General features: G+C 49.2%; 1 protein-coding gene across 2 annotated transcripts in view; it reads left to right on the top strand.

Moving 5' to 3' along the window:
• Positions 1-15,850, top strand: part of LOC139260824 (carbohydrate sulfotransferase 9-like) — a 164,066-nt gene that overhangs the window by 134,096 nt on the left and 14,120 nt on the right. The window lies entirely within an intron of this gene.

Here is a 15,850-nt window from a genome sequence, read left to right on the forward strand (position 1 = left end):
GGGGGGCGGGTGGTGGGGGCACGAAGCCATGGAGGAATTTGAACACGAGGATCAGAGTTTTAAAATCGAGGCGTTGCTGGACCGGGAGCCATTGTAGGTCAGTGAGCACAGGGCTGATGGGTGAGCGCATTTGATGTGAGTTGGGACGTGAGCAGAAGCAACTTGAACAAGCTCAGAACATTATTTTGTACCAATTTGCACTTGGTGTTACAGAACGTTCTCGGGGACGTATTAAAGTTTATGAAACAACAGACAAACACGCACATGGGGGGAAACACAATGAGGGACCTCGTTTCCTGACCTCCCTCGAGTGCGACGTTGTTGTTTCATAACTTCCTTATTAAAAAAAAAACACATTAATAACTGAAAAATCAAAACTCCATCATCCCCAACACTGCCATAATCATTCATGGACGATTTGATCATTTCTAGAATTATCCTTGCCGCCTGCACTCTTTAATTACATATTTAGCTATTCTTTCGAAAGGAATTAATCAACGGTTTTGCTGGGACTCCAGCCAACATTTCCACTGCTGGGTTGTTTGTTGGCAAAATGAGTTCCTCACTATGGGCTGTTATACTTGTATTTTAGACTTTCAAAGAAAAAAAAAATCAAAGAAGAGTGAAGGAGCAAGATAACGTTGATTCATCTTCAAAAACAATATAAATAACATTATTGCGTCTGGAACATATAAATACACAGGAACTGCGAGGTCAGGGTGAAGGAGCAGCGAGAGAGTGTAGAGGGATGTGATTGGAGCCCAGGAGAGGCGAGAGTTTGGGGCCCAGGGGCAGCACGGGCCCAGCCCACACTGCGATATGTGTGCGCACTGGGTCCGTGCAGCAGAGCAGGTCTCCAGTCGTCCTGGTTAACCCTTGCCACTGGACCAAGACCTAGCTCTGTCAAGCCCGTGTGGTGGCTGGTGTGCAACGGCCACCCCACGTTAAAATAATCCACACACAGGCATCTTCCACCCTTCAACATGTAGTTCGGGATCTGGAATATTAGGTCCTTCATTGAAACACCTGTGAACTTTTTGACGTGGAAGCAAGTCATCCTCGATTCGAGGGACTGTCTATGATGATGATAAATACAAAACACTTACAGGGCAATTGATGGGGAACGGTAGCATAGTGGTTATGTTACTGGACCAGTAATCCAGAGGCCTGAACTAAAGATCTGGAGTCGTGAGTTCAAATCCCAGCACAGCAGCTGGGGAATTTAATCATTGAATCATAGAAATTTATAGCACAGAAGGAGGCCATTTCGGCCCATCATGTCCACGCCGGTCGACCAAGAGCTATCCAGCCTAATCCCACTTTCCAGCTCTTGGTCCATAGCCTTCTTGGTTATGGCACTTCAAGTGCACATCCAGGTCATCATCATCATAGACAGACCCTTGAAGTCGAGGAATACTTGCTTCCGCTCTTAAAATGAGTTCTCAGGTGGCTGAACAGTCCAATACGGGAATTACAGTCACTGTCACAGGTGGGACAGACAGTGGTTGAGGGAAAGAGTGGGTGAGGAGTCTGGTTTGCCGCACGCTCCTTCCGCTGCCTGCGTTTGGTTTCTGCACGCTCTCAGCGACGAGACTCGAGGTGCTCAGCGCCCTCCCGGATGCACTTCCTCCACTTAGGGTGATCTTTAGCCAGGGACTCCCAGGTGTCGGTGGGGATGTTGCACTTTATCCAGGAGGATTTGAGAGTGTCCTTGAAACGTTTCCTCTGCCCACCAGGGGCTCGCTTGTATTTCTAGGTACACTGGGGATAACTCTCCTGCACTTCTTTGAAATAGTGCCGTGGGATCTTTTACACCCACCTTGGTTCCGGAACCTTTAATATCCTCGCCTAACTTGTGTACTTGCATCTATTAAAGTTACACGTTTACATAAAACAGGAGCAGGAGTGGGCCATATGGCCCCTCGAGCCTGCTGTGCCATTTAATATGATCATGGCTGATCCGATCATGGACTCAGCTCCACTTCCCTGCCCGCTCCCCATAATCCCTTATTCCCTTATTGTTCAAAAATCTGTCTATCTCTGCCTTGAATATATTCAATGTCCCGGCCTCCACAGCTCTCTGAGGCAGAGAATTCCACAGATTTACAACCCTCTGAGAGAAGAAATTCCTCCTCATCTCAGTTTTAAATGGGCGGCCCCTTATTCTGAAACTGTGCCCCCTAGTTCTAGATTCCCCCACGAGGGAAAACATCCTCTCTGCATCCAACCTGTCGAGCCACCTCAGAATCTTATACCTTTCAATAAGATCACCTCTAAATCTTCTAAACTCCGATGAGTTAAGGCCCGACCTGTTCAACCTTCCTTGGTGTCTACTCTTTTACCACACCCGACCTCCCCTCTCTTAACCCCTCCCCACTGTTCATCCAATAGTATGTTCTTGTGTTCCTCACTTAACCTCCAGTAATCCTAGCACTGTGCTTAGAATGCTGGGATGGCGGGACTGACATATCAAGAAAGACTGGATCAACTGGGCTTGTATTCACTGGAGTTCAGAAGAATGAGAGGGGATCTCATAGAAACGTTTAAAATTCTGACGGGTTTAGACAGGTTAGATGCAGGAAGAATGTTCCTAATGTTGGGGAAGTCCAGAACCAGGGGTCACAGTCTAAGGATAAGGGGTAAGCCATTTAGGACCGAGGTGAGGAGAAACTTCTTCACCCAGAGAGTGATGAACCTGTGGAATTCTCTACCACAGAAAGTTGTTGAGGCCAATTCACTAAATATACTCAAAAAGGAGTTAGATGTAGTCCTTACTACTAGGGGGATCAAGGGGTATGGTGAGAAAGCAGGAATGGGGTACTGAAGTTGCATGTTCAGCCATGAACTCATTGAATGGCGGTGCAGGCTCGAAGGGCCGAATGGCCTGCTCCTGCATCTATTTTCTATGTTTCTAAAATGGTACTTATCCTTTTGATTTGGCACAATTGTCAATTGATCATCATCATAGGCAGTCTCCCGTATCGAGGATGACTTGCTTCCACGCCAAAAAAGGATAAGTTCACAGGTGTTTCAGTGAAGGACCTAATATTCCAGGTCCCTAACTCCATGTTGAAGGGTGGAAGATGCGTGGATTTTTTTAACGTGGGGTGACCGTTGCACACCAGCCACCACACGGGCTTGACAGAGCGAGGTCTTGGTCCAGTGGCAAGGGTTAACCAGGACGACTGGAGACCTGCTCTGCTGCACGGACCCAGTGAACACACATATCGCAGTGTGGGCTGGGCCCGTGCTGCCCCTGGGCCCCGATCACGTCCCTCTACAATCTCTCGCCGCTCCTTCGCCCCGACCTCGCCGCTCCTGCTGTACCTGCCCACGCTCCAATCACCGACCTGGACCTTGATGACATCACTCTTCGCTGCCGTCGCCCTCCTGCACCAGCTCGCGCTGTACCTTGCCGTGGTACACCGCCACGCTGCCCATGGCCGCCACTCACCGCTCCTTTTATGGCCACGACCTGCCGCTGGTGTTCCCTCGCAGGTCAGGACCTCCACGCTGCTCCCGTAAAAAGAGTATAAAAGGCCATAAAGGAGCGGTGGAGTGGCGACCCGGAGCAGCATGGAGGCCCCGACCTGTGTGAGAACACCAGCGGCAGGTCGGGGCCATAAAAGGAGCGGATGAATTGTCAAATACCATGCTGTTAAGAATATTAAAAAAATAACACATGCCTATTGTTGTGTATGGAGAAAGAGTCAGACTGAACACTGTGAGCTTAAAGTAAAGTGTGACCGTAGTCTTTTATTGCAGGTCTCCAGAGTGCCTCTCCAACCTGTGAAGCCTCCTTAAATACCTGTGCTCCCAAGTGATTATGGGATCCCTTGGGACTCCAGGGGATGAGCCCTCTGGTGGCTGTACAGAGTAAATACAAGTCCACATATGTACCGATTATGATTATACATGCTCCGCCTGGTGATGTAGATAAGATGGCAGATAAAAAAACCCCTTGGGGCCGGAATTGATGGCCTTACCGCCCACTGCCGCCCACTGCCGCCGGCATGCCTCTGCTCGAACCGCCCAGTGCCACTTTCGGCGTGGCCTGGAGTGGGCGGGGCGGGGAGAGCCGCCGGGAAGCGCCCGGCGACATCAGCGGACGGCCGATGCGGGTAGGTAGACTCCCGCCCGCCGAGATGCCAGATTGGTGCGGGCGGGAGTCGCCGGGAGTCGGCGGTGGCCCGCTGTGTGGAGGCGGCTCTGTCCCCGACAGTAAGTGTCAAGATCCTGTAAAAAAGGTCAGTGGAATGTTTTTAAATTATTTCTTTACAGCGACTTACCTGGACGGGGGTCCCCCTGAAGGTCCTCAGATGTTTTTTTTTGTTGGTGATGATTTTTATTTCCAGGTCTCCGACCCTCCGTGGGGCCCGACTCCATCCTCGGCGGCACTTGGGCGGCAAGCGCCTCTGCCGCCGAGAATGAGACCTCCCGCCCGCTGCCGCCCAGATTGGCGACGTACGTCGTCCATTTGCCGCCCGCCGACCTTCGAGGGACCTCGGCTGTGAATATCCCGCCCACAGTACCGTCCGGTACCTCGGCGGCCACCGGCGGCACTTTGGGCAGCACCTGGGCGGGCGGGGGCCTTGACCAAAATCGGCCACTTTGTCACAAGCCTCTTAATACATTGAGAGGTTCAGAAGACATCTTGAACTTTGAACAGAAAGCCTGCCCGGCTTGTGAAAGTTATTCCAATTACTCAAGTGTGCAAATAAGTGTGAAGCCAACACTGCCATTTGTTCTCTTTTCCCAAATAATATATAAAGAACTTGCACTTATATGGCGCCTTTCATGACAACAACAACAACAACTTGCATTTCCACTGGAATTTTTACAGGGGTAACTACAATAACTTGCATTTCTATGGTGCCTTTAACCTAGTAAACACCCCAAGGCACTTCACAGGAGTGTTATCAGATAATTGTTGACACCAAGGCACATAAGGACCTATTCGGGCAGGTGACCAAAAACTTGGTCAAAAAGAGCGTCTTAAATAGGAGAGAGAGGCAGCAAGGCGGAGAGGTTTAGGGAGGGAGTTCCAGAGCTTGGGGCCCAGGCAGCTGAAGGCACGGCCACCGATGGTGGAGCGATGGAAATAAGGGATGCGCAAGAGGCCAGAATTAGAGGAGTGCAGAGATCTCAGAGGCTTTTGGGGCTGGAGGAGGTTACAGAGATAGGGAGAGGTTGTAAGGCTGGAGGAGGTTACAGGGATAGGGATTTTGTAGGTCTGGAGGAGGTTACAGAGGTAGGGAGGGGTGTAGGGCTAGAGGAGGTTACAGAGATAAGGAGGGGTGTAGGGCTGGAGGAGGTTACAGAGATAGGGAGGGTGTAGGGCTAGAGGAGGTTACAGAGATAGGGAGGGGTGTAGGGCTGGAGGAGATTACAGACATTGGGTAGACATCCCAAAGTGCTTCACAGCCAATGGGTTCAAGTGTACAGAGGGTGCAAGATGTGTGGCCAGGCAGGAGAATGTTGGAATAGTCGAGTATGGAGGTAACAAAAGATATACAATGGGTATAACTTACTTGGATTTTCAGAAGGCATTTTGTAAAGTTCCACATCTGAGGCTTTTCCAAAAAGATTGAGTTAATGGCACACCAGAACATAAGCTGGATTGACAACTTTCCTGGGAATTAAAAGCAGGGAGTGATAATGAATGAGAAACGGGTCTCCCTGAACGTTGCATTTCTATAGCGCTTTTCGTGACCACAGGATGTCCCACAATGCTTTGCAACAATAAAGTACTGTTTAAAGTGTAAACACTGTTGTAATGTAGGAAACACGGCAGCCAATTTGCATGCAGTAAGCTCCCACACACAGTAATGTGATAATGATCAGATAATCTGTTTTAGTGATGTTGGTTGAAGAATAAATATTGTCCCCAGGACATCGGGGATAACTCCCCCGCTCTTCTTCGCCATGGGATCTTTAATGTCCATCCGAGAGGGTAGACGGGGGCCTCGGTTTACCGTCTCATCCAAAAGGCAGCACCTCCGACAGTGCAGCACTCCCTCAGCACTGTCCCTCCGACAGTGCGGCACTCCCTCAGCACTGTCCCTCCGACAATGCAGTGCTCCCTCAGTGCTGCCCCTCCGACAGTGCAGCACTCCCTCAGTACTGCCCCTCCGACAGTACGGCATTCCCTCAGTACTGCCCCTCTGTCAGTGCAGCACTCCCTCAGTACTGCCCCTCCGACTGTGCAGCACTCCCTCAGTGCTGCCCCTCCGACAGTGCAGCACTCCCTCAGTGCTGCCCCTCCGACAGTGCAGCACTCCCTCAGTACTGCCCCTCCGACAGTGCAGCACTCCCTCAGTACTGCCCCTCCGACAGTGCAGCACTCCCACAGTACTGCCCCTCCGTCAGTGCAGCACTCCCTCAGTACTGCTCCTCCGACAGTGCAGCACTCCTTCAGTACTGCCCCTCCGACAGTGCAGCACTCCCTCAGTACTGTCCCTCCGACAGTGCGCCGCTACCTCAGCACTGCCCCTTCGACAGTGTGGCGCTCCCTCAGTACTGCCCCTCCGACAGTGCGGCGCTCCCTCAGCACTACCCCTCCGACAGTGCGGCGCACCCTCAGCACTACCCCTCCGACAGTGCGGCGCTCCCTCAGCACTGCCCCTCCGACAGTGCGGCGCTCCCTCAGTACTGCCCCTCCGACAGTGCGGCGCCCCCTCAGTACTGCCCCTCCGACATTGCAGCTCTCCCTCAGTACTGCCCCTCCGACAGTGCGGCGCTCCCTCAGTACTGCCCCTCCGACAGTGCGGTGCTCCCTCAGTACTGCCCCTCCGACATTGCAGCTCTCCCTCAGTAATGCACTGGAGTATCCCCAGCCTAGATTTCTGTGCTCAAGTCTCTGGAGTGGTGGAACGATGGAAATCGAGGATGAGTTGGGGGGCCATAACTGGAGTAGTGCAGAGAGAGCCCAAGGTGAATTTCATCCAGCAGCATGTCCCTTCCACCTTTATCATCCAGTGCCCGTATCAAACATTCCCAGGTGATGAAAAACATGCCAAGATATAGATTAAAGATGTCTTTATCCTGCTGCAAAATGTATCTGAAACCCAAACTCAAAATACCACAACCTATCCTCATGAGGTACCATTGGAAAAAGACATTCTCGTTTTGTGTGTTCCACTTTTCTTATTTTCCATCAGACTTGGCCTTGTCAGAATTGCATGAACTATGCTCATCATAAGAGGCGATCCCTCGAACGAGGAAGACTTGCTTCCACAAGAGTTCACAGGTGTTTCAATGAAGGACCTAATATTCCAGATCCCGAACTCCATGTTGAAGGGTGGAAGATACCTGTGGGTGGATTTTTTTAACGTGGGGTGGCCGTTGCACACCAGCCACCACACGGGGCTTGACAGAGCGAGGTCTTGGTCCAGTGGCAAGGATTAAATCAGGACGTCTGGAGACCAGCTCTGCTGCACGGACCCAGTGCGCCCACATATCGCACAGTGTGGGCTGACAATTGCTGCCCCTGGGCCCTCGGCTCTTCTGGGCCCCGTACCCTCATTTGCCGTACCTCCACCACATTCCCTCACCGCTCCTCCGCCACAAAAACATTCACCGCACCTCCGCCACGATCACCCACCAAATCTCAGCCACGATCCCTCATCGCTCCTCCGCACCGCTCACTCGTCGCAAGTCCGCCACGGCCTTCCTGCTCCTCTGTGTACCTGGGCCCTGCCGACGTTCTTGCCCACGCAACAAACGGTGACCTGGGACCTTTAACCCCTCCCCATCATCCTCTCCGCCCCCGAGCACTCACCTGTCTATTCTGCATCGACTGGCAGGCAGCGAAGAATTCAATGCGTGCGATTGCAGCACGACATGGTGTCTTCTAAAAAGGTGGGGGGGTGGCCCGGACCATGTTAGGAGAGTAACGAACAACTTGCCATTTGTATAGCGCCTTTAGCTCAGTAAAACGTCCCAAGGAACTTCACAGGAGCGTTATCAAATAAAATTTGACACTGAGCCACAGAAGGAGAGATAGGACAGATGGCCAAAAGCCTGTTCAAAGAGGTAGGTTTTAAGGAGCGTCTCAAAGGAGGAGAGAGGGAGGCGGAGAGGTTTAGGGAGGGAGTTCCAGAGCTCGGGACCCAGGCAGCTGAAGGCACGGCCGCCAATGGTGGAGCGATTAAAATCGGTGATGCTCAAGAGGCCAGAATTGGAGGAGCGCGGAGATCTCGGGACTGCAGGAGTTGCAGAGATAGGGAAGAGGAAAGACCATGGAGGAATTTGAGCACAATAAGAACATACTCCATCTGTATAACATAAGAAATAGGAGCAGGAGTAGGCCATACAGCCCCTCGAGCCTGCTCCACCATTCAATAAGATCATGGCTGATCCGATCATGGACTCGGATCCACTTCCCCGCCCGCTCCCCATAACCCCTTTTCCCCTTATCGTTTAAGAAACAGTCCATTTCTGTGTTAAATTTATTCAATGTCCCAGCTTCCACAGCTCTCTGAGGCAGCGAATTCCACAGATTTACAACCCTCTGAGAGAAGAAATTTCTTCTCATCTCAGTTTTAAATGGGTGGCCCCTTATTCTAAGATCGTGCCCCCTAGTTCGAGTCTCCCCCACCAGTGGAAACATCCTCTCTGCATCCACCTTGTCAAGCCCTTCATAATCTAATATGTTATTGGTGTATTGGTGAGGCCACACCTGGAGTACTGTGTGCTGTTTGGCTTTCCATATTTACGGAAGGATATACTTGCTTTGGAGGCAGTTCAGAGAAGGTTCACTGGGTTGATTCTGGAGATAGAGGGGTTGACTTATGAGGAAAGGTTGAGTAGGTTGGGCCTCTACTCATTTGAATTCAGAAGAATGAGAGGTAAGGATGAGGATTTCAAAGTTGAGGCGTTGCCGGACCGGGAGCCAATGTTGGTCAGCGAGCACAGGTGTTATTCTTTGATTCCGCGTAATTCTGTGACCCAGATCTATGGCCTTGAAAAGTTCTAATGGCAGTCGTTTCTCCAGCTTGACTAAGCTCTGTTGATATGTGCCCAGGATCAGAGTTTTATCTCTCCCTCAGACTAATCATTGCAAGCCAGTCCATTCTCGAGAAGTAAACAGAAAATTGGTACGGCTTTAACAGCGCTTACAGGTGCAGTTATACCGATGGGGAGGGACCATTGCAGTGCAACTCAGGAGATTTAAAGCACCACCATTGTTTTCAAGCTTGATTCTAATCTGACATGTATTTGTATCAGAACACACACAGTTCGCAGTGTATTACAAATGAGTAATGTATTAAGTGGTTGAGTTGATGTCACGCTGCAGGAACGCACAGAATAATTGCCATTTATTTCACTGATGTTACGAAGGAAAATAAATAATGCCGTGTAAAATTTATAGGGGGAGAAATTCGGGTCTGCCCCATTTGGGGCACTAATTTTTGAAAGCTAGAAAAATTAGCACCAGCGCTAATGCTCCTCCACTGTCTCTAAATTGGGTGTTGGCGCACCGGAGAAGGAACGCTACATCAAGAGCTCCACTTGCTTCCCGGAGTGCTACAGGACGCAGACGGAGGGGTAGTGGTGCAGTGCTTCCCAGGTTCTGAGATTCCTTCCCTCCCTTACAGGGTAGGGCCATCGCTGCAAGCTCTGCACTGGGACCGATGAGCTGGACCCTGACAACAGCACAGCGGGACCTGGGGGTCCTGGTGCATGAAACACAAAAGGTTAGTATGCAGGTACGGCAAGTGATCAGGAAGGCCAATGGAATCTGGGCCTTTATTGCAAAGGGGATGGAGTATAAAAGCAGGGAAGTCTTGCTACAGTTATACAGGGTATTGGTGAGGCCACACCTGGAATACTGCGTGCAGTTTTGGTTTCCATATTTACGAAAGGATATACTTGCTTTGGAGGCAGTTCAGAGAAGGTTCACTCGGTTGATTCTGGAGATGAGGGGGTTGACTTATGAGCAAAAGTGAGGAGGTTGGGCCTCTACTCATTGGAATTCAGAAGAATGGGAGGTGATCTAATCGAAACGTATAAGATTATGAGGGGGCTCGACAAGGTGGATGCAGAGAGGATGTTTCCACTGATCGGGGAGATTAGAACTAGGGGGCATAATCTTAGAATAAGGGGCCGCCCATTTAAAACTGAGATGAGGAGGAATTTCTTCTCTCAGAGGATTCTAAATCTATGGAATTCGCTGCCTCAGAGAGCTGTGGAAGCTGGGACATTGAATAAATTTAAGACAGAGATAGACAGTTTCTTAACCGATAAGGGATTCAAGGGATATGGGGAGCGGGCGGGGAAGTGGAGCTGAGTCTATGATCAGATCAGCCCATGATCTTATTGAATGGCGGAACAGGCTCGAAGGGCTGAATGGCCACCTCCTGCTCCTGTGTTCTGCAATGTTACACTCTGGTGAATAAAGATTTTTTTTTTATCCATTGTCCGATTGCATTAGAGACAGTCTCGTAAGATTCATGAAATGACAGGCGGTGGGTTAACAACACAAAATATGAAGGTTCCCAGGATTTATTGAACCCCATGGGATGCCACCACACATCCGCACTAACAAGCCTAACAATTACAGTTCTGTCTCGATGGCGGGTGTAATTGCTAAATATCACCGGCTGTGTCCTGGGAGAGTCCAGAAGCAGTGCCTGACAGCCAGCGTGGCTTAATTTGCTTCAATCAGCATCAAGTCCGGATTTCTCTTTTATCTCGACGATTGCCAAGGGAACCTCATAAAACTGGCAACGATAAAGAATAACCCTCTTCAGAAGAGATTGTGTTAATACCTTGTGGAAACTGTACGCAGATTGCTTGTTGCCGTGTGGGAAATGTTTACATGCAGCTTGAAGCTCAGTTGTCAAACCGGAGCCAAGTGGGCAGAGATTCAGCTGCCAACGTGAGATTCAGTGTCTGTGAATTGTCCCGACATCCCGTTCTGGATGAGCATGAAATTTTCTCCCAATTAGGAAGACCGATGCCATTGTTTTATCTCCTCGCCACAAACCCCCGTTCCCTAGCGACCGACTCCATCCCTCTCCCCAGGGCCGGATTGAGGGCCTAATGGGCCTGGGGCAAATGGGCCTATAATTATCTTAGTTCATGTTCAATACATTGCGTATATAATTCTGATTCTGAGTGTGAAAACAAAAGCCGGTATATTCAACAATGAAAGGAGATATCAAATGCATAACTATAATAAAAATTACTATGGTGGACTTACATAAGAACATAAGAAATAGGAGCGGGAGTAGGCCATTTGGCCCCTAGAGCCTGCTCCGCCATTTAATACGACCATGGCTGATCCGATCATGGACTTAGCTCCACTTCCCTGCCCGCTCCCCATAACCCTTTACTCCCTTATCGCTCAAAAATCTGTCTATCTCCGCCTTAAATATATTCAATGTCCCAGCCTCCGCAGCTCTCTGGGGCAGAGAATTCCACAGATTTACAACCCTCTGAGAGAAGAAATTCCTCCTCATCTCAGTTTTAAATGGGCGACCCCTTATTCTAAGATCATGCCCCCTAGTTCTAGTCTCCCCCATCAGTGTAAACATCCTCTCTGCATCCACCTTGTTAAGCCCCTTCATAATCTTATATATTTCAATAAGATTGTAAAGTCCTGTCCCTGCAGTACAGATTCACACGAGGCACATACTGAAGCCAAGGTCACTCTGGACCTGCACCTTTATTACACAGCTCTCGAATGCCACACTTGCCTGAGACCTGTCCTTATATACCTGTCTGGGACAGGTATCCAGTGTCTCCTGCAAGTGCACCCCTGGTGGTAAGGTAAGCTTGTGGTTACAGGTCATCTCTGGTTACAGTCATGTATAGCATGGTAAGATACAGTTATGTACAGTCGTGTGGGATACATGACAAAGATCACCTCTCATTCTTCTGAATTCCAATGAGTAGAGGCCCAACCTCCTCAACCTTTCCTCATAAGTCAACCCCCCTCATCTCCGGAATCAACCGAGTGAACCTTCTCTGACCTGTCTCCTTTCGTAAATATCAAATGCATTAATATAATACAAAATTAATACTGTGGACTTGTACTAAATATTAATATAATATTTAATGTATTAACATTTATTTTATATATTAAATATATTATATAATAACACAGTTAAATAATAACACAGATAAATAGTAAAGATAGCTTGCCTCTCTATTGTCTATTCTATTCAGCCTATTTGGGAGGCCTTATATTTTTTTCTTATACTTATTTGGTGGGCCGTTGTTCTTTGGTGGGTCTGGGACTAAAGCCTCATTCACCCCACGGTGAATCTGTCCCTGTTTCTCCCCAGCTTCTGTCTGAGGCTGAACCAGACTGTTCCCAACCTTGGCCTCATATTTGACCCTGAAATGAGCTTCCGACCCCCATATCCGCAGCATAACTAAAACCGCCTATTTCCACCTCCATAACATCGCCTGGTTAAACTATGTCTCAGCTCATCCGCTGCTGAAGCCCTCATCCATGTCTTTGTTACCTCTAGACTCGACTATTCCAACGCACTCCTGGCTGGCCTCCCACATTCTACCCTACGTAAACTACATGGGATCCAAAACTCGGCTGCCTATGTCCTAACTCGCACCAAGTCCTGCTCACCCATCACCCACTGTGCTCGCTGACCTACATTGGCTCCTGGTTAAGCAACGCCTCAATTTCAAAATTCTCTTCCTAATCCCTCCATGGCTTCACCTCTCCCTATCTCTGTAATCTCCTCCAGCCTCACAACCCCCCCCCCCCTCCCCGAGATGAGTGCGCTCCTCTAATTCTGCCCTAAGGCACTATATAAATACAAGTTTTGTTGCTGGAAGCTTCTGCAATGAATCATTGGAATTTATGGCACAGTTGGAGGCCATTCAGCCCATCGTGTCTGTGCCGGCCAGAAAAGAGCCACCCAGCCTAATCCCACTTTCCAGCTCTTGATTCCTACATTACAACAGTGACTACACTTCAAAAAAATAACTTAATTGGCTGTGAAGCGCTTTGAGACGTCCGGTGGTCGTGAAAGGCGCTATATAAATGTAAATGTAAATGACCGTCCTAAGTGGAGGAAGTGCATCCGGGAGGGCGCTGAGCACCTCGAGTCTCGTCGTCGAGAGCATGCAGAAACCAAGCGCAGGCAGCGGAAGGAGCGTGCGGCAAACCAGACTCCCCACCCTCCCTTTCCCTCAACCACTGTCTGTCCCACCTGTGACAGAGACTGTAATTCCCGTATTGGACTGTTCAGCCACCTGAGAACTCACTTTTAGAGTGGAAGCAAGTCTTCCTTGATTCCGAGGGACTGCCTCTGATGATGATGAGATATAAATGTAAGACTTTCTTTTTCTTCTCCGTAACCATGCAGGTTACGGCACTTCAGGTGCACATCCCAGTATGTTTTAAATGCGATGAGGGTTTCTGCCTCTACCACCCTTTCAGGCAGTGAGTTCCAGACCCCCACCACCCTCTGGGTGAAAAAAGTTCTCCTTAACTCCCCTCTAGTCCTTCCACCAATTACTTTAATTCTATGCTCCCTGGTTATTGACCCTCTGCTACGGGAAATAGGTTCTTCTCATCCACTCTATCTCGGTCCCCTCATAATATTCTGCTTAATTTTAAACTCCTGATGAAGCTAAGATCACATTCCTGTTCACCATGGGTTACAAATATTCACCATGGGTTATAAAGTGGCTCCATATCTTACGCCTTAACCAATCCAAATACTCGTCGCAAACAGCCGATACTTATACGTTTCTCTCGCTCCTTCCACCTGACAATTGCGCACCACAGAATTATACAAAATGCAGCTCCGAATCAGGAGAATTTAGTTGATTTAATCCCTTATCAGTAACTTTGGTTTTCCTCACATAACAGGCTCTTTTTTATCCCTTGAGCTAACCAGTATAATCATAGGATGATACAGCACAGAAGGAGGCCATTCGGCCCATCGGACCTGTGCCAGCTCTTTGAAAGAGCGATCCAATTAGTCCTACTCTCCCACACCACGGCACCCCCCCCTGCTCTTTCCCCATAGCCCTGCAATTCTTTTCCACTCCAGCGCAGTGCTGAGGGAGTGCCGCACAGGCAGAGGTGCAGTCTTTCTGATGAAACGTTAAATCTGCCCTCTCAGTGGACGTAAAAGATCCCATGGCACTATTTCGAAGAAGAGCAGGGGAGTTATCCTGTCCAATATTTATCCCTCAATTAACACCGCAAAAACGGATTATCATATTGCTGTTTGTGGGAGCTTGCTGTGTGCAAATTGGCTGCCACATTTCCTACATTACAAGTGACTACACTGCAAAAAAGTACTTCATTGAGACGTCTGGTAGCCATGAAAGGCGCTATATAAATGCAAGTCCGTCTTTCTTTCTTTTGGTCAAAGAGAAAGGTTTTAAGGATCGTCTTAAAGGAGAAAGGAGAGGTGGAGAGGTTTAGGGAGAGAATTCCAGAGATTAGGGCCCAGGCAGCTGAAGGCACGGCCGCCGATGGTGGAGCGATGGAAATCAGGGGATGCTCAAGAGGTCAGAATTGGGGGGGCGCAGAGATCTCAGTGGGGGGGGGGGGGTGTGTTGTAGGGCTGGAGGAGGTTACAGAGATAGGGAGGTGGGGGAGGCCATGGAGGGATTTGAAGATTGAGAATTTGATAGAATTCGAAGGGGGTTACTAAGGGTTAAAGGTCTGGGTGAGAGTTTGAGAACCACAAAAGAGACTGAGCAAGATTTCTGATGACTCGTCAAATGACCTGCTGAGCGTTTGACTGGAAATATCAATCCAAGGTCGCCTCTCAAAAAAAACAGATAAACATCACTTTGAGGCATGGAAAATTTTTAATTAGAACTTCGACTAATCATTACAGGGATATTTGTGCACAGTTCACTGAACCCTCATTGCTCCTGAATAATTCAACCAACTATCAAATGTCAAATTCTTTCCAGGATTATGTGACCTGTTGGATGAAGCAAATTTATTTTAGCTGGAAAGTCCACGGGTAATGCCTGTGGATAGGGACTTCAGTAAGTTAATGCAGCAAGAAGATTAATTCTGCATCATGCCACAAATTGCACCACTGGTAAACCGAGTCGCTAGCAGCTTGCGTTTTTACCATCTTTTTAGCCCAGTAATAGTAAGAACAGACTAGATAAGAAAGGAAGTAATGATTAAGTGATAGAATCGTACAGGAGAGGAGAAAGCCATTCGGCCCATCGTTCCTGTGCCGGCTCTGTGAAAGAGCGAACCAATTAGTCCCACTTCCCCCTGCTCTTTCCCCACAGCCCGGCACATTTTACCCCTTCCAGTATTTATCCAATTCCCTACAGGTTGAACCTCCCTTATCCAGAACTCCCTTATCCGGAACCACCCCTCGTCCGGAACCATTTCCGGCCACCGGGTGGCGCACGCACATAACTCCGACATAAACAAATTAAAGTCCTTCCTCGCTGCCGACTCCCGCAATCGCTGGCCTGACCCTGCGATCCACCACCCCTGCACCCCCCCCCCCACCCCATGATCTCTCTGCCGCACTCCCAGCCCCAAGCCAGCCCCGATATCCCCTTGCTCAGTACCCGTACCATCCAATTTAACATGACCGCCCCTCGTCCGGAAAAAATCTCTTATCCAGAACAGGCCAGGTCCCGAGGGTTCCGGATAAGGGAGGTTCAACCTGTATTGAACCTGCTCCCACCGGCCTTTCAGGCAGTGCGTTCCAGATCACAACAACTCATCGTGTTTTTTTTTAATTCTCCTCCTCTCCCCTTCTGGTTCTGTTGCCTTTAATCTGTGTCCTCTGGTTACCGGCCCTCCTGCCAGTCAAACAATTTCTCCTTATTTACTCTATCAAAACCACTCATGATTTTGAACGCCTCTATTAAATCT

The sequence above is a fragment of the Pristiophorus japonicus genome, chromosome 1, assembly GCF_044704955.1.
Source record: "Pristiophorus japonicus isolate sPriJap1 chromosome 1, sPriJap1.hap1, whole genome shotgun sequence".
NCBI lineage: Eukaryota > Metazoa > Chordata > Chondrichthyes > Pristiophoridae > Pristiophorus > Pristiophorus japonicus.